The 18,587-nt window shown below is 44.3% G+C and overlaps 1 long non-coding RNA gene across 1 annotated transcript; it reads left to right on the forward strand.

Moving 5' to 3' along the window:
- The first annotated feature begins 1,220 nt into the window (after nucleotides 1–1,220).
- Nucleotides 1,221–9,927, forward strand: LOC135981474 (uncharacterized). The gene is made up of 2 exons (XR_010598500.1): nucleotides 1,221–3,109; nucleotides 9,218–9,927. It is a non-coding gene; the product is annotated as an uncharacterized LOC135981474 (long non-coding RNA).
- The last annotated feature ends 8,660 nt before the right edge of the window (nucleotides 9,928–18,587 follow it).

The following is an 18,587-nucleotide window of genomic DNA, read 5'->3' on the forward strand; positions in this document are numbered from 1 at the left end:
ATCCAAACTTTTTTCATTGAAAAAATGGCTTCTCAACCAAACTCAACATTTTTGTGGAAAACTTTCATTTTGGTCACAATTTTTGAGTTTTTGAAAATCTTTATTTTGGTTAAAACTTCCTGTTTTTCAGTTGTTCGTTTTGGTTTTTCACTTAAAAACTACAAAAAATGGCATGGGACATTCTTCTTAAAGCTAATTTTTTCATGAAAAATAATTTACATTTTCCAACCATCTCTATCATATTCACACAAACTAATTGTGTGTGTGTGTGTGCGTGCGCATGTGGTCCTAGTTCAAAAGGAGTCAGATTCTTGTATGGCTCCTTTAACTGCATCTATTCCAGTGAAAGGTGTTTTGAAAACTCTGTCCCATTGCTGTGTCAAGCAGTGTCTCATCCCATCAGATACTATGGTGATGAAGGTTTCAGAGTAGCAGCCGTGCTAGTCTGTATCTGCAAAAAGAACAGGAGTACTTGTGGCACCTTAGAGACTAACAAATTTATTAGAGCATAAGCTTTCGTGGACTACAGCCCACTTCTTCGGATGCATATCATCCGAAGAAGTGGGCTGTAGTCCACGAAAGCTTATGCTCTAATAAATTTGTTAGTCTCTAAGGTGCCACAAGTACTCCTGTTCTTTTTATGGTGATGAAGGGCATTATATAAGAATCTAGATTTAAGGATACATAATAAAATACCAATTCTTGAGAGAATGCAAGCCTGTGATCTTAACATTTGTTTTCCACAAGCATTTGTGAAAATAAAAACTCACTTAAAAATCACTTAAAATCAATCACAGACACCAAATACAAAAGGGGGCCAAAGTAAATTATTTTTTAAAAAAATGTAATGAATACTCCAGAAATATTTTTCTTATTTGCCTAACTCTAATTTTAGCTCCTCAAATAGCCTTTACCTTAAATCAAGAAATAGCTAGCAGTGATATAACTGCTTTGAACTAATAGTTACCATTTAACAAAAGGGCAGAATTTCAGAAACTGATATTCCAACCCACAAAAGTCCTTGAAAAGTCATGCCACCAATTTTTAAGCAGAACTCTCCTCAGAAATCACAGGGGAGTTCTTCTTAAATACTGCTGGCATGATATGGCTCTGAGGTTTCTAGTATGATCACAAATCTAGACTATTCAAGTCAAATAGCAGCAGGCTCTTTAAAGTGGATTTAAGAAATATTCTTCAAGGTCCACTCTTCTTGCATTGTCAATCTGTCCCCTGATTACTTTTTACATTGTTTTAAATAGTGTTGTAATTTGGATCTCTTTCTTAACAAATCACAAATAACATTCCTTCCTGAGTTTTGTTTCCCTTTAGAGTAATACTATTTTACTGAATATCTAATGTTCTCTCACTTTTTAATGATATAATGAAATCTCAGTTTTAATTACCTGAACAAAAAAGGTTTCAAGTCCATCAGATTGCCTTTCAAGGCCTGCAGAGGTATTAACTGATTCCATAACCAATTACCTACATTTTCCTTTACTTATTGCAAATGTGACCTTTTGTTACAATTTGATTGCAAGTTTCCTGCTGTGACTATGTAACTATCTTATGTGTCTGAGGACGGCTATCATCCTCTCATGTGATGACTGCTGTTAATTTTAATACACTTTGATGGCTGGAGAACAAATAAGTGTCTGTGACACAGTGCAGAGACATTTGAAGGTGGATAAACTACCACTTTAATGAGTAGAAATCAGCAAGCAAAGGGGCTTTCCAGTGACAAACCAGAAGACCTTCAACCTAGGCAAAGAAAAATATTTCAGTCTGCAGGCGATTAAAAAAAAATTGCTGTCCTTACAGTGGTAGAATAATAGTAAACATTATAAATAACACAAACTTAAAGGGTGGATGAATATAACTTTATATTATTAAGATTTGCATAAATGTTCTACAAGTCTCAAACATATATTCTAGTTCTACTGTAAATGAAACTATAATTTCATTTAATAAATCAGTAAGAAACCTATTGCTTAAATCAGCTTCTGTACCAGATGACTGATGGATAGCTAATATAACACTGATTTTTTTAAAAGGCTCCAGATGAGATCCTGGAAATTACAGGCCAGTAAACCCAACTTCAGTATCAGGAAAATTGGTTGAAACTATAGTAAAGAAGAGAATTATCAGACACATAGATGAACATGATATATTGAGGGAAGAGTCAACACAGCTTTTGTAAAGGGAACTCATGCCTCCTCAATCTATTACAGTTCTTTGAAGGGGTCAACAAAAATGTTGACAATGGTAATCCAGTGGATATAGTGTACATGGGCTTTCAGAAAGCCTTTGACAAGGTCCCTTACCATAGGCTCTTAAGCAAAATAAGGACTCATTGGATAAAAAGGAAGGTCCTCTCGTGGATAGGTAACTGGTTAAAAGACAGAAAACAAAGGGTGGAAATAAATGGTCAGTTTTCAGAATGGAATAAGTAAATAGCCATGTCTCCTAGGGACCTATACTGGGACCAGTACTGTTCGACATATTCATAAATAATCAGGGAGGATTTTGGCATCCCTTTGGTCCCTGCCAGCTGGCACTCAGGGCATGAGGCCCAGAAGTCACAGACCTCTTTGTGGATCTCCAGCCAGAAAAATCTCTCTCCAATGTCTCTTCCCTTCTCAAGTGCTCTGTACATGGTACTGAGTGGGAAAGGTGGAGAAGCCTCCACCAGAACTTCCTAAGCGCCAGTAGCTGTCACCATACCTCTCAGATTTGGGGTCTCTGGTCACCTGGTAGAGCTGCTCATTCTGGAGCTCAAAGTGCTTCAAATGTTGGTCTTCACTCTCCTCCCTGTAAGGGATGGTTACCTGCTCCAAGCCCTTATCAAATTTGAAAACTATCAGGTCCCCCTCAATCTTCTTTTCTCAAAACTAAACTTGCAGCCTTTTAAAACTTTCCTCATAGGTCAGGCTTTCTAAACTTTTTATCATTTTTGTTGTTCTCCTCCAGACCTAAAGCGTGGCACGTGGAATTGGACACAGTACTCCGGTTGAGGTCTCACCAGTGCCGAATAAAGTGGGACAGTTACTTCCCATGTTTTAAGACACTCCTGATAATACACTGCAGAATGATCACATTCCCTAGGTTGAGTGTGAGTACAATTGATGAGTTTCCCATTTTATGAGGTTTTTTATCAGTTGTTACTGTTCCCCTTAATAGGATTAGTAGTCAAAATCCCAGCATCATGGTTTGTTTCAATATCCACCTGTTCATAGTGTATACCTGACTTGTGAAGTTTTCTTTCCAGGTGTCTCTGCACAGGATCCCAGTGTTCCTATGTGATTCCCTGAAGCTTTCTCAGGTTATATTTTGTTTAGGAAAGAATGCATCGTTGCCATCACCTACTATGGTGCCGGCCAGTGGTGAGAGACAATGACCAGGGTAGGGGAACCTGGGCCCAGCCTGCTCCACCGGGTTCCAACCCAGGGTACAGTAAACAGTAGTTCAAAAATGTGTGGCCTGGGGGCAGGCACCCCTACACCTGCAGCCTAGGCCACTTTCTACCTCGGTTTCTGTTCCTCTGTTGGTGTCAATGTTTTACTTTGGAGTCCCCTCTAGAGTCCTTTGGTGCTGTGTAAATATCTAAGATAGATTTTGGTGAACAAAAAAATCATTTCTACCTTTCTCAACAGGGATCAGATGCACTGATTTCTGATATATTGATACTGGTTCCCAGAAGGATGAGTATTATGTTGGTAATAAGGCAGTCCACAAAAAGTATTTTTACAAATCCATGTTGATTCAGCACTCATATTCACCTGCAGATGCTCATTAATACTGTTTGGACTGTGCATTGAAGAGGGTATTGTTAAAAAAAAAGTACAACAGAACTTCCTTGCTTTATGAGCTAAAAGGGTCTTCTGAAATTTGGTAAGCACCCTCAGGACTGTAGAGAGAGAGAGAGGAGGGTTTTATATTGTAATGGCCCCTTTTGTAATCAGACCTGATGTGCTTTCTGTCTGATTGACGTATGGAAGAGATCTACAGATCACTCAAAAAATCCCCTTATGATCAGGCTGTGAAATTCATTGAAATGGTAGACTTGATAAGAGTTGCTTATAACAAATAGAAAGAAAGTTACAAATGTAAGGAAATACAGACTAATTATAGAAAATCAGGATTTAAAATTGTATATTTGTGAGCTAGATAAGTTAAATTACAAATTATTAATACATATTTTATTGAAATCACGTTACAATATATTCCCACTCTGCTTAATGCCCTCTTGTCACCTTCTACCTTTCTATATCTCCTTCTATTTTCTTTTGCTCTCTTCTTCACCCTTTTCCAAGATGAAATGGTTTGTAACTCTGCACCTTGTCATTCATTATGATGAAACAACAGATAAGAAACAGACTGATGTATATATTGTCTGTTTCTTATCTGTTGTTTCATCATAATGATGTAAAATTACAAGCAATGTGCGTACTACTAACAATGAAGAAGATATTAATAGCAAAGCTTGCACTGAATTTTGAATACATACCTTGTAAATTATTTTAAATGTTGATACTGAACTAGCAAAAATGTAGATTTTTTTGATATTCACTAGAAAATTGAACTTGATATTTTCTATCTATAAAAGTTTTTTTGACATTTGTTGTTAGTCTAAAAGAGTTTGTAGACTTTGATTTATTTTTTCTCATCTGCAGTAATGAAACATTCTCCTGCTCTGTGAAACAATCTTAAACCCATTGTATACATTAAGTCAGATTGTGACATTAGTATCCCATGCAGTATTGGAGCTGTTGGGAGACATTGCACCCATGTCAGGAGCTGGAGGTATTCTTCATGTGAAGAAGAGACAGATCAGAATGTCTTGCACTGTGCTGTAGTCCCACTTCTCCCTGGGTCATCTAGTGTGGCTCTGACTCCCCCGGTGCTTGTGCCAGGGCATCTATCCTGTTCCTATTAAAATGGATGGGTGTTCTGCCAGAGATTTCCATGGGAGCAGGAGCAGGCCTAGGAAGCAGAAACACCAAGATTCTTGTTGCATACTTGTGCAGGTGTGATGGGGGTTAGGAAGGGTCTCCTGAGCACTCACTTCTTTCCACCCCATTTGAACACCCATGGAAGAACTGTCAGAATCTATTGTAGTCCTTTGTTGAAGAAACTATGTAACTAAGGGATTATCCACAGAGATGTTCACCCCTACTTCAGAGATCCTCTTACTGAGAGGTCCATCATTAATCATCTTTTTAGCTCCTTCTGTATTCTCCTTTCAGATTATGAGCTTGTTCCTGCAGTCCTTACCCAGGAAAACGTGTCCATTGACTTTAATAGGAGAAAAGACCCATACAAAAGGAACAAATCTTCAGGCTCTAAAATTGAGTGTTGGGTCTTGGGGCATCTTCTAAAACAGAATAGCATAATTTACATCATTTCTCATAATATCTGTATTGTTTTCAAAACTAGTTCTATTACTGTTGAAATTCCGTGTATGGACTGTAAATAGCCTGCTTTCACCACAGTACAGATGCATTTTTCCCTGTTTTTTAATTAGATACTGTCTGAAATTCTACACAAGGAAAAAATGTATTAATCACAAATTAGAAGTCATTGCTGTAATTATTGTTCATTCCTTCAGAAGGGAGGAATGGGGTGAAAATGGATGTCAGTATTATTTATAATATATTCACTATTTTTCTCACTGTTTCCTCTCTTCTCTGTGATCTGTACAGGATTACTAACTTTTAGAAGGATTTTTAGTCAGTGATCCTGCCTGGAAAAGATAAAGCTATGGATCTGGATTGTAATACAATACATACTTATTAGATTTCACAATGAAAGATAAAACCATTTTTTAGCCCCTAATCTGATGTATTAGTTTCATATTTCTTTAAAACATCTCTTGTGCTAGAGAAATATTTCCCATTACAGACAAGTCCAGGGGAAAGTGTAGGTGGCTCCATATAACTTAAATGTTAATCTCTTTTAAGGAATTATACTGCTGCCCATCACCACGGTATCTGAGCACCTATATTTATTATCAAAAATAAATAAACTATACTTAAACTCATCAGAAATGCCATGTGTTTGAATGACAGCTCACAACTCTGATTTCTGAAAATGTCACTGTCTAAACATTTTGACACTGATTCTGAGCCTCACTAACACTAGTTTTTACACCTGATTCTTTACCAGCATAAGTAAGATGAGAATAAGGCTCTTTGTATTTAATAACTTGAATGGAGTAACAACATCAAGGGAAACATACTTTTTAACTATGTGTGCTTGCTGGTACCAACATTCAAGTAACATCCCTGCCACTCCTGCATGGCATTGTGGTGGCAAAATGAGGTGTGAGATAGGTAGGTGAAGCTAAATTTACATGACTTACAGTGTAAGGGGGAAAGCTACCGCTGCAACTGGGTTTATAGGGTTTACAGTCTACGAAGGGAAAGGTACACCTGTGGCTGGGTTTATAGCATTTACAGTGCAAGGAAGGTGAGAGGAGGATGCCAGGACCTCTTTTATGGCCTTCAGTTTCATGCTTTAACATCCATTGATTTAATTCCTTTTATCTGTGAATCAGAGAGCAGAACTGGGTCCCTACTGTTTACCTAGCCATTCTTTGCATAATTATGAGATTGGAAGTGTAACTGTTGTCTTCCACCTGTGGTATAAGATAAAATGTTGAACAATAACAGATACGTAAAGAAAAAGAGAAAAACAGAAGCAAAGAGTGATAGGTGAGCAGTCTCCCTTGGCTCTGTGCAGCTTACATGTTAGGAAGTTTATCTTATCACATTGTTATTATTGAGGTGGCTTGCCATGCCATCTAGCAGGGACTACAGGAACTACTGGTTCTTGGAAAAAGGTGAAGAGGGAGCACAAGCAAAGAAGGTACAGGGATTGGTCAGAAAATTCTGGAATTTGTATTTTCTGGGAACCTCAGAAGTTTCTAGAAAGGGTAGTCAGGGAGATACTTTCTAGATGCAAATACAAGAATATGGCTAAAGTCTAGCATCTTCCAGGCAAGATGCTAAGGGACTGATTTTTAACCTACCTAGTGTAACTGTGGATGAAACTTTTTTGAATCCTGATCACTCAATTACATACCTTGAGGTCCTATGTTTTATAGATTCCTTCTGTACTGTGTAGTAAAGTACTTCCTTTTATCTGTTTTAAATATGATGTCATTGAGTATCCCCTTGCTCTTGCATTGAGAATAAATATGAGTATCCAATTGGCTTTCTGTATACCATGCATTATTTCATATGCCTCTACCATCTCTACCCACCCAATCAGTATCCCCTCTTGCTATGGTGCTAAATTCTGATTTTAAGATTCAGAGCATTTGAAGTATTGAGCACTAGCTTTTCCTCCCTGGATACTATGTCATGAATTGCTGTATCTGTGTCTGAACTGCAGCACTGAAGACACAGCAATGTCATGCCCATCCCCTTACCAAAGTCCTCCTGCTTTCTCCCTCTATACAGCCACTGTTCTGCTCTACCCCACAATGGTTCCCAAGCAAGAGAAAGTTATAAATAGTGATTTCTACTATTATGCATTTGGCTGAAGCTATGTCTTAAAAACAGATTACTAACAAAAAATCATTGTGTCCCTGTGTCTGTGCATTTCTTGGCCAGTAGTCAGGCAGCAATGGTCCCACGGCCACATGGACTGGGTGGGGGAACAGAGGGGGCAGGTTAGAAAGGTCTGGGTTGGGGGTGGGACAGTTGTAGATACTGTATAGTTGTTTGTCTAAAGTTACTAACAGCTGTCTTTTGTACCTTGAAAGATTACAGTTTCAATGTTTCCTCCACCCCGCCCCATCTTACACTGCCCTTACAAACAGAAGGGGTGTTCGGCAGCACGATGCTCGGGGATGTTCGGCGGCCCAGCAGTCAGCAGGGGTTTCGGCGGTGCGGCTCTCCGCGGGGAGTGGGGCTGTTCAGCGGCGCGGTGCTCGGCGGGGGTTTCGGCGGCGTGGCGCTCGGCGGGGGGTGTTCGGCGGCACTCTGCACGGGGGGGTTCACCAGCTCGGCGGGGGCTGTTCGGCAGTGCAGTGGGGGTGGGGGCAGTTCAGCGGCGCGGCGCTCAGTGGGGGGGGAGTTTCGGCGGCGCAGCACTCGGGGGCGGGGCGGCACTGGGGGGGGTGTTACGGCGGGGCGGCGCTTTATTTTGCTGCTTGGGGCGGCAAAAAAGTTAGAGCTGGCCCTGCTCCCTGCACTGAGCATGATGCACAAACCAACACAACAGGAGTGGGAGAAGGATCCAGTCTGGCAGTTGAATAAACACAGTATGGTGTCTCTTTTCAGTGGAGAGGCAAGCGGCTTGTGGTGCTGATCTGAAACTTCAGAGAACCAAATAAAGTGTGGTTTGTCTCATTCTTTCCCTGTCCATTTCACTGTTGTTAGGCAGGCACAGAGCCAGGATTTTCTCATGACACCGGGGTTGGTGGGTGGGTGGGTAGTGTTTGTGAATCACATCTCCCTTTGCATGGAAACTCTTACTGCTAGCTGAGAATATAATCAGTTTCCAGTCCAATTGCCTCCCAATCTTGTAAGCATATTTCAGCACATTTCTAGTTTATCAGAAACTTCAGCTGGGTCTTGCGGTTCAACAATAGTGCAAATCTGCTTGGTCCACTTTCATAGCTGACCAAACCTCACCTTTCAGCAATATGTTGAGAGGTGACTATTAGCAGAAACATCTGTCTGGAATAGATTGCCACATCACCTCCACAACTGGACTTGAAAGCCACCTCTCTTTTCAATTCTGGTACCTTTAAAATGGCTATGTTTGTAGATTCCATGCCTAGAAGGGACCAGTGTGATCATCTAGTCTGACCTCCTGTGTAACACAGATCATAGAACTTCCCCAAAATAATTCCTACAGCATATCTTTTAGTAAAACATTCAATGTTCTCCAAATGTTAGACAACCTTTAAAGAAGAAATTGCAAACTGGCAACATAGCACTTGGAACGACCTGCCACCCATCCTGTCCCCTTGAGAATTTGAAAAAAATATTAGTCCTTTTTTTTTTTTTTACCATTAATAGCCTCTCTCCTTCTCATGGGCTACAAAAGTTGTCTGAGAACCAAGGATAACTATTAGTTGCATTCCTGGAATGCTGAAAAGTATCAAAGTTGTGGCCTTCTACAGCAAAGTTATGTTATGTGGGGGGATTTCTCAGCTTCTTCCAAAGGGAAAAAATATATAATACTACCTTTGTCTTTGAACTTGCAGGATCTTCAGTTCCCAAGAGGGATATCACTCCAGGAGTGCAGAAGAAGCACTGCAGAGACAGATAGAAAAGGACCCAGGAAGAGTTGCTCATAAGCATGGACTGGAGAAACCAGGAAAAGTTTGAATCCCTCAGGGCACGGGAGGAGCAGGGTCTTTAGCAGGAAGAGACATTGATGAACTAGTTATGGAGCAGAAGACATGGGGAACAGGACCAAGCTAATCAAACTGGTGGCCAAACAGTTCAGGGTCCACCTGAACCAGTCGATGAACTAAAAGCTCCTCCTCTTCTTCCTCTTTCTCTGGATGCTGGCCAGGTGTTGCTGAGCCATAGTACTCTCCTTCAAAGATCCCCCACCTCCAAGTGACCAGGAGGAAAACATGGAGTCTGTAGGACCCCTGGGACCTCACCCTCCACCAGTACCCAAAACCTCTCACCAGGGGACTCCCATGAACATCCAAGAGGGGAATGATGAGCCTGCAAGTGCCCATCCCTCAGGCCCACACAGTTTCTCCCTAGCATGATTCCCCCCCCCCCCCCCCATCATTCTTCCGGGTCAGAGGAGGATAAAAAAATGGGTGCAGAAACAGTAACATTGGACAGCGTACTTGGATTCATTCCTTTAATGTTTTAAAGATTTTTGGTTGACCTATGTTTTAAGCTATTTTAATTACATGCTCCATCGAGTACTTTTAATAAATGTTATAGTTTCCCTGAATTGTGTATGCTGCTTCCTTCCTAAGTATAATGAACTGAAGATGTTTTCAGGTTCAGGATTGGGCCCCATGATTCACAGCACATGAAATTGCATAGTGAATAACTATCTAGTGCCATGATACTGCAAACATTTTTCTGTCTGTTCCACCCCCACCCACCCCAGGTTCAGAAATATTCACAGTCCCAAGAATACATGGGAAGGATGGTGAAAGGTGTTTTGTGCTTACAGAAAGCACTGCTAGTTTTCAATGTAGCAGAACTCTACAACACAGAAAAGGGTTCATGAACATCTTTATAGCTTAGAAAATGTCATGCAGAAAATTGAAATATAATTCCAGTAACAATACAGGCAATAACAGCAACTGCCACTACCCTAAGCATAAACGGCACCTCCTTTCTCCACAAAGTCTTGACCAGTTTCAAGCACAGTATGTGCAATTAGCACTGCTAAGTGCAGTTAGCACCACTGACAATGAATGGTTAAAAAAATGGCTGCATTACCTCCCACCCACAAGCAAATCTTCATAGGTCCTTGAGAGATTGAGTGCTCCAAATAACAAAGGTTTGTAAAAAAAAAGTGTGAATAGTAAAGACAAAAACATTGTTTAATCGATGACCCCATTACAACGAGGCCACCACTCTCCACAGCACAAACCCAACCGCAAGCTGATAGCGCAGTGGATGTGTTCAGTTATAATTGTCTTTAATTTGTGCAACCTCACAGGAAAAAATGGCTAATGATCTTCATCTACGGGGGAATAAAGCTAGGTAGCCCCACAAGAATGTGCTAATGTTCCATCATGTGTTTTTACAGCAGCTGCACAGGGTGTGAAGATGTCCCTTGGCACAGGCAGATATCATTCTCTGCCTCCCTAATGTTGCAAGATTGTGCACATATGGCATCCCTGATTTCCCTTGCTCAGTGGAAACCATGACCGGTGTGCATGTGGGTGGGATTTGGCTGCCTGTACACACTTTGTCCTGTGTCCACACTTGTCCTGAGCCCCCTTGGGACAGACACACTCCCCTTTACTCTCACAAACAGCATGGAGTGCACAGCAGGCAAGGATTATACCAACAGTGTTTGCCACATTGGCAACCAGATGGGTGCATAGGCAGCACAAATGAGCGTTCAGTCTACCAAACCCACCCTCCACAACTATTCTTCAGTTACTGAGCTTGCAGCTGAATTCCCTTTTTCCAGGGACCTTGATATCAGGGTGCAGTTTCAGAAGCCAAGGCAGATGCAGGTATGCAGTGTTCCCCAAAATAGCAGTTGGCACAGACACATTGTACAGAACAATATTGTTTTGGGAGAATAAAGTCTCTTCTTCTCCCTTTCAAATATAATCCTGATCTCCTCGGCATGCTGACACCATGAACCTTTCCAGTGTCTCCCCACATTTATATTCATGAATCTAAGCCTGGCAGAACAAGTGAATAGTAACCTTTCCAGGTCACATACTCACTGTCCCTTGTAGTGGGAAAAGTACTGGGATGCGGGTGCCATCAATGGCCCCTTCACAGTTCTTAAAACCCATCCTCTCAAATCCAGCTATTCTTTCTGGAACTTTGCTGGTGGCAACCATCCATGGTTAGCTCACAGTGTTAAGTGCCTCATAAACCTGCACAACCAAGACCCCAGCAGTGGACATTCCAATCCCAAAGTGTTTTCAATGGACCAATAGCAGTCTACTATTGCCAGTTTCCACAGGGCAATAGCAACCCAAATGGTCTGACATCCCTTAATTGAGTGTTCTAGCACTGGAGGCAGGGGCGGCTCTATGTTTTTTGCTGCCCCAAGCACGGCAGTCAGGCGGCTTTGGCGACATGCCTGCGGGAGGTCCGCTGGTAACGCGGATTTGGCAGCATGCCTGCGGGAGGTCCGCCGGTCCCGCGCCTTCAACGTCCCCACCGCCGAATTGCCACTGAAACTGCGGGACCGGCAGACCTCCCACAGGCATGCCGCCGAAGGCTCCCTGACTGCCGCCCTCACAGTGACCGGCAGACCACCCCCCCACGGCTTGCCGCCCCAGGCACGCACTTGTTGCGCTGGTGCCTGGAGCAGCACCTGCCTGGAGGAATGATGCAAGCCCCTCATACAGCTCCTCAAAGGCCTGCTTCCTCATTCTGAAGCCACTGCTTGTCATCCCAGGTTTCCAGTACAATGTGATCCCACTACACAATATTGGTTTTCCTGTACCAGAAGTGATAGTCCACCCATGAGCATATCATGGCAATATTGGACTCCATTATACTAGTACCACATGACGGGAATAAACTGTCATTGGCCCTCAAGAATAGCTATATTTGGCATATCAGAAAGTTCTGCCCAAATTCCATCCAACATCTCACTGATCTCCCTCTCTACTGCATAACCATTTGTCCTCACTCCATGTCTTCCACCCAGTTTGGCAGGATCAGGAACTGCCATTGGTAAATGGTTGAAGGCAGGGGACAGTGTCACACCCCAATGGCCCCATTCCTCAAGGGGTCCCCCTTGGGGAGGCAAATCAGCATTGTATATTGATAATGCTGTTGCAAGCATCACAGGGCATTTTGGGGGAAGTTCAAAGGTGTGAGTGTGGAATGGAAGATTCCTTTGCAGGGTACGAGAGGCCAAGAGGGGGAAGGAGGAAAAGAGCAGAGAATGGGTTAATTCAACACTGTAGCTAGCTAGCTCAGTCCGATAATAAGACGCTACACTGGCCCCAGTCCAAGGTCACAGCACTAGACGAAAAATCTGCAGCTGCGTTTCTCTCTCACTCAGCCACAGACAGCCATAAAAAAAAAAGTACACTAAACTAGGGCTGCAGAGATGGAAAACACAGGCGAGACGACGAGAGGTGGGGAAGCAGAGCTGCGTGTCCCTAAAGCTGGTGTGTTTTGGAAAAGTTAAGGAGACCACAGAAAGCCAGTTTGGACTGGTACCAAAAACACCAAAAACTGAGGTCGCGAAACAAAACACCTCCAAAGGAACCCTGGACTTAAAAACCCTCCTAAGAGCTGGAGCAATTCGGAAATCACAGTGAACCCCAAACAACCTGGGCCAAGGACAAGAACTCCTGTCCACCACTCCCCCTCTTCTTCTAATGCTACACACAGGCTTGGCCAGCCTCGGGTAGTGTGGTTGTGAGTATGAAAGTGGGTTAGGGCTTGGGGCACTAACGCTTTCTTCCTTCCTCTGAGTGACGTGGGGAACCTCCCCCCCCCCCGCACTCTCTGCTGTTATTTTATTATTTTATTAATAAAGCTTTAAAACTTAGACACTTGGTGTGTTTTGTCATCTCCTTCCCAAACAATCCTGCGGCCTCAGCCTGATCACCTGATGCCTCAGACAAATTGGTAATAAAAATCTGTCACAGTTTTGGTGGAGAATTGCAGAGGGGGGAGCCCTGCAAAGTGCACCAACTGTTTTGCCCTTGGTAGTTCAGGTTGGCTCTGTTCGGCACTGTTGGTTTTACATGTTAAAATTTTTATAATTAAAGGTGTGCCCACTCTCAGCTGTAAAAGGTCTAAAAACCGAAAAAAGGTTTAGCATTCCTCTTTCCACCCTGGTTAGTGGGGGTAGGGTGCAGGTGGGTATACTTCTGGTTGTAAAAGTCCCGGGTAATAGGAGGGGAGGACTCAGGGAGTCTCACTCCATGCATATAATCCTAGATGCATACACCATCAGCCATAGCATGCCTGAGTTAAAGAGAAGAACATAGGATGTCTCGCTCTGCCCGGGTAGGGTTTTGGTGTATGAAACCTCAGTAATATTGGACCAAGTGATATGGAGGGAGGCTTAGCATCTCTCCCTCTGGCCCAAGGGGGGTGAACATTGTAAGCCCCTGTGCCGGCGTGGGCTACGTAAAATCTCAAGTAATTAAAAATCTTAAAAGTTGTACTAACAAATTGTAACAACATGTTCAGAAAACAAAAGAGTACAGCTGCGGACTTGGAAGTCCCGCAGTCGTGGGCCATGGCATCAACAATGGGTTCAAGGCAGAGGTGGCAGGTTTGTATAATTTTTGATGGTGCCCAGAACAGGTCCAAGACCCTTCCCCCCACCCCCATACCCACCTGCCTTGTAAGCCAATATACAGTAACTCCTCACTTAAAGTCGTCCCGGTTAATGTTGTTTTGTTGTTACGTTGCTGATCAATTAGAGCAGTGGCTCTCAAACTTTTTTTTCTGCGGACCACTTGAAAATTGCTGAGGGCCTTGGCGGACCACTTAATGATCTTTCCAAATGTTTTATATACCGTTAGCTAACTATTGTAAAGCACTTTGGATAAAAGTGCTATATTAAAAAAACCCTACATAATAATTAACTTTTTTTGTTCTACACATAAAAGCACACAACTCATATTTTAATATCAGTAGTCTTAACCTTTCTAATGCGATGAATGTGCCCTCTCTCCCCTGCCGCAGCAGCCCCCAAGCTGGGACTGGGAAGAAGGGGGGGGCCTCTCCCTCTCTCCCCCACCACAGCAGCCCCTGAGCTCGGGCTAGAAAGGAGGCGGTCTCTCCCCTGCCACAGCAGCCGCAGAGCTGAAGCTGGGAAGGAAGGGGGTCTCTCCCCAGCAGCCACAGCTCTGAGCCTCTTTCTCTGGCCGCCGTAGCCCTGCATGTCCCAAATTCCCCCCACCCCCTCTTCTCACACCACTGCCCCTTCCAACCAGAGTTGACATCGGGGTTTGTTACAAGGATAGGTTCCCAGGATGTCACAAACCCCGATGTCAACTCTGTCCACATATCTATTCCAGTGACATCATCATAGGACCTAATCACATCAGCCATACCATCAGGGGCTCGTTCACCTGCACATCTACCAATGTGATATATGCCATCATGTGCCAGCAATGCCCCTCTGCCATGTACATTGGCCAAACCGGACAGTCTCTACGCAAAAGAATTAATGGACACAAATCTGACATCAGGAATCAAAATACTCAAAAACCAGTGGGAGAACACTTTAACCTGTCTGGTCATTCAGTGACAGACCTGCGGGTGGCTATATTACAACAGAAAAACTTAAAAAACAGACTTCAACGAGAAACTGCTGAGCTAGAATTGATATGCAAACTAGACACAATCAACTCCGGTTTGAATAAGGACTGGGAATGGCTGAGCCATTACAAACATTGAATCTATCTCCCCTTGTAAGTATTCTCACACTTGTTATCTAACTGTCTGTCTGTACTGGGCTAGCTTGATTATCACTTCAAAAGTTTTTTTTTCTCTTAATTAATTGGCCTCTCAGAGGTGGTAAGACAACTCCCACCTGTTTATGCTCTCTGTATGTGTGTATATATATCTCCTCAATATATGTTCCATTCTATATGCATCCGAAGAAGTGGGCTGTAGTCCACGAAAGCTTATGCTCTAATAAATTTGTTAGTCTCTAAGGTGCCACAAGTCCTCCTGTTCACCTCATCTTACAAGTGCATCTTCTCTAGGGTCCAGGCACCTAATTAGAGGAGCCACACCTGCATGGCTCCACTAATTAGGTGAGTGGCCCTTCATTCTCTCATGTGTGACCGCCCAGGAGTGCACCTTAGAGGGAACTATCCGCGGACCACCTGAATGGAGCTTGTGGACCACTAGTGATCCATGGACCACAGTTTGAGAACCTCTGGATTAAAGAACATGCTCGTTTAAAGTTGCCCAATGGTCCCTTATAGTGTTGTTTGGCAGCTGCCTGCTTTGTCCACAGCTTGCAGAAAGAGCAGCCCGTTGGAGCTAGCTGGTGGGGGCTTGGAACCAGGGTGGGCCAACAGCCCCCCTATCAGCTCCCCTAAGTTCCCTGTGCAGCTGCCGCAAAGCCGGCTATCAATTGCTGGGCAGTTCAGGTGTCCCTCCCACCCACTGCCATGTGCTGTTCCTGCCCTCTGCCTTGGAGCTGCTCCAGGAGCCTCCTGCTTGCTGGGCAGGTAGGGTGACCAGATGTCCCAATTTTATAGGGATTTTAGGGTCCTGATTTTTGGGTCTTTTACATATATAGGCTCCTATTACACCCCCCCCCCCCCCACACACACACACACACATCCTGTCCTGATTTTTCACACTTGCTGTTTGGTCACCCTATGTGCAGGGGGGGAGGCGGAAGAGGGGTGCTGTTGTCAGAGTGTCCCCCTCCCCCGTTCCTGCCCCCCCATCTCCATAGAGTGGGGGGGGGACATGACAGGGCTCAGAATGGAGGAAGCTTGCTGGTAGCAGCTGCTGTCTCAAAGTCTCTCTCTCACACACAGGGTGTGTGTCTCTGTCTCTCTGCTATGCTGTCTTCCTCCCTCCCCCCTCCATTCCTGCTGCCTTATAGAGTGTGAGGCTGCATTAACACAATGTATGAACCCTTGAGGGCTCAGCCGAGTGCTAGTTCATCATTTAGCAGTAAGGCATTCCCTGGGAAATAGCCCACCCTCTGACTTCCACCTCAACCAAGCTTCACAATCATCATTGCTGTGTACAGTATTAAATTGTTTAAAATGTATACTGTGTATATATATAAAATACAGTCTTTTGTCTGGAAGAAAAAAAAATTCCCTGGAACCTAACCCCCCATTTACCTTAATTCTTATGGGGAAATCAGATTTGCTTAACATCATTTCACTTAAAGTAGCATTTTTCAGGAACATAACTACAACGTTAGGCGAGGAGTTACTGTATATTTTTTTAATAATGTAAAAATGTGACGGCTCTGGGGTGAGGGCTGTGGATGAGGAGTTTGGGGTGTGGGAGGGGCTCAGGGTTGGGGCAGAGGGGTGAAGGCTCTGGAGTGGGACAGGGCTGCACCACACTCACCTTGCACAACTGTCACTACATGTGCTCCTAGGGCCCCGCTCAGATACAGGAAGCCCCCTTGTCTCCCATGCGGTGGGTGCCGGGGGGGGGGTTGCCATCACATGTGCGTCTTCTCCCCTGCTGCTGCCCCTCACCGTATCCTCACTGGGGGTGGGGGGGTGGGGCTGCCCCTTGTCAGGCGTGGGGCAGAAGCGGTGACTGCGGATGGGGGGGCTCCCTGTGCTGGTGGAGGGTCCGATTGGAAAATTAAAGTGTCTGAGGGGGAAGGACAGGCTCAGGGTCAGCCTGCCCTGTCAGTAGTGGAGGGGGCACTAAGACCCTGCAGCGGCAGTTGATGCAGGAAGGCAGCATGGAGCTGCACGGGAGAGACAGGGACACTCTGCTCCAGGGACCCAGGAAGACGAGTGGGGGCAGCAAGTGGACACCAAAACCTCTCGGGAGAGGCATGTGGGGGCGCCAGGCGGGGCCAGGGGAGAGACCCGGCCCCGAACATTGGTGGAGCTGGACTCCCAGGCCCTGAATATTGCTGGAGCCTGGGCACCGTGAGCCCATATAACTCGCTGCCTATGGTTCAAGGCTAAACGCACAGGCATTAGGGATTGCAGACACGAAAGTCCGGCTGCCCAGCCTGCTGGTGTCACAGAAAGCTGGTGGACCTAATGCCCGAGCCACGGGGGAGGCAGCAAAGAGGGACGGAACCCTGCTGCTTCTTTCAAAGGGGGGTAAGAACCTCTCGGTTGGAGAGGGCTCTCACCAAGGTGGAATATAATCCCTGGGGTTCTGTAATGGATCTTCAAAAAAAAGTGCAAACTTGGCAACATTTCTTAAACCCGTATGCCAAGTACAAAAGGCAAAAGGGTAAAAACCTAGGAGCAGCTGTGGGATTAATTTGAACTGCAGCAGCCATGGGGTATCAAATGTCAAAAAAAAAAAAAAAGAGGTGTGTACCCAACAGCTTGTAAAAATTAAGCAATAAAAGCGCAGATCACTAACCAGGCAGCAACCCAAGCCTATGCCCAGAATAAGTTGCAAGCTTTAAGATAGGACTTCCAGGCGGAAAAGGCGAAACGCACCTGCCTGGAACACTGGCTAAGCAAGTACCAGTCCTTCAGGGACTTGACAAAAACTTAACCATTCATGCACAGCACACGCCACAATGGCAGTGTGCTCACCATAAAAAAAAATTAAACTGTTACAACGTCAGCTAGACATGCATTCTGTCTGGGTGGCAAGCCTCATGGGGGATGATTCAGGTGACCCTTCTGAGGGCTTTGATCTCTCCCTTTGTGAGAATCCTCAATTTTGGGCAAAACCTTGTTGCACCCTTATAGCGGCCCTCATTAAGACCGAGGAAAGGTCCAGCGGGTAAAGGGGGAGAAGGTCGTATGTACGGCACCCCCAACTACAAGAAAAGCACCCCCTCCAGTAATTACAAATAAAAAGGAACCAGAAGGGGTCGGGGCTAGTTAAAAAGCCCACCCTCCTTGCTAAATTGATAGTGAAACAAAGCCTGTGCCCATAAAAAAAACAGTTCAACAAAAAAGCAGGATTTGGCCCAGCCAAGCAGGCAGGCAGCAAACAAAAAAAAAATAAAAAATGGATTAAAAGCCCTAATGGCATAGTGGCAAAAGTAAAAAAGTAAGTGTAAACATAAAAAATTTAAATCCCTAAAACAGTACTTAAAATGGTAAAATCTAAGTTAATTAAGGTGACCCCAGCTCCACCACCAAGAGCCCCATGAATACTTCGGAGGGAGGGCGGGGCTGGTGACAACAGACAGCATACTCAACACCAGAGCCTCCAAAATCCTTTTACCTGTAAAGGGTTAAGAAGCTCAGGTAACCTGGCTGACACCTGACCCAAAGGACC

Source organism: Chrysemys picta, chromosome 2 (genome assembly GCF_011386835.1).
Source record: "Chrysemys picta bellii isolate R12L10 chromosome 2, ASM1138683v2, whole genome shotgun sequence".
Taxonomy (NCBI): domain Eukaryota; kingdom Metazoa; phylum Chordata; order Testudines; family Emydidae; genus Chrysemys; species Chrysemys picta.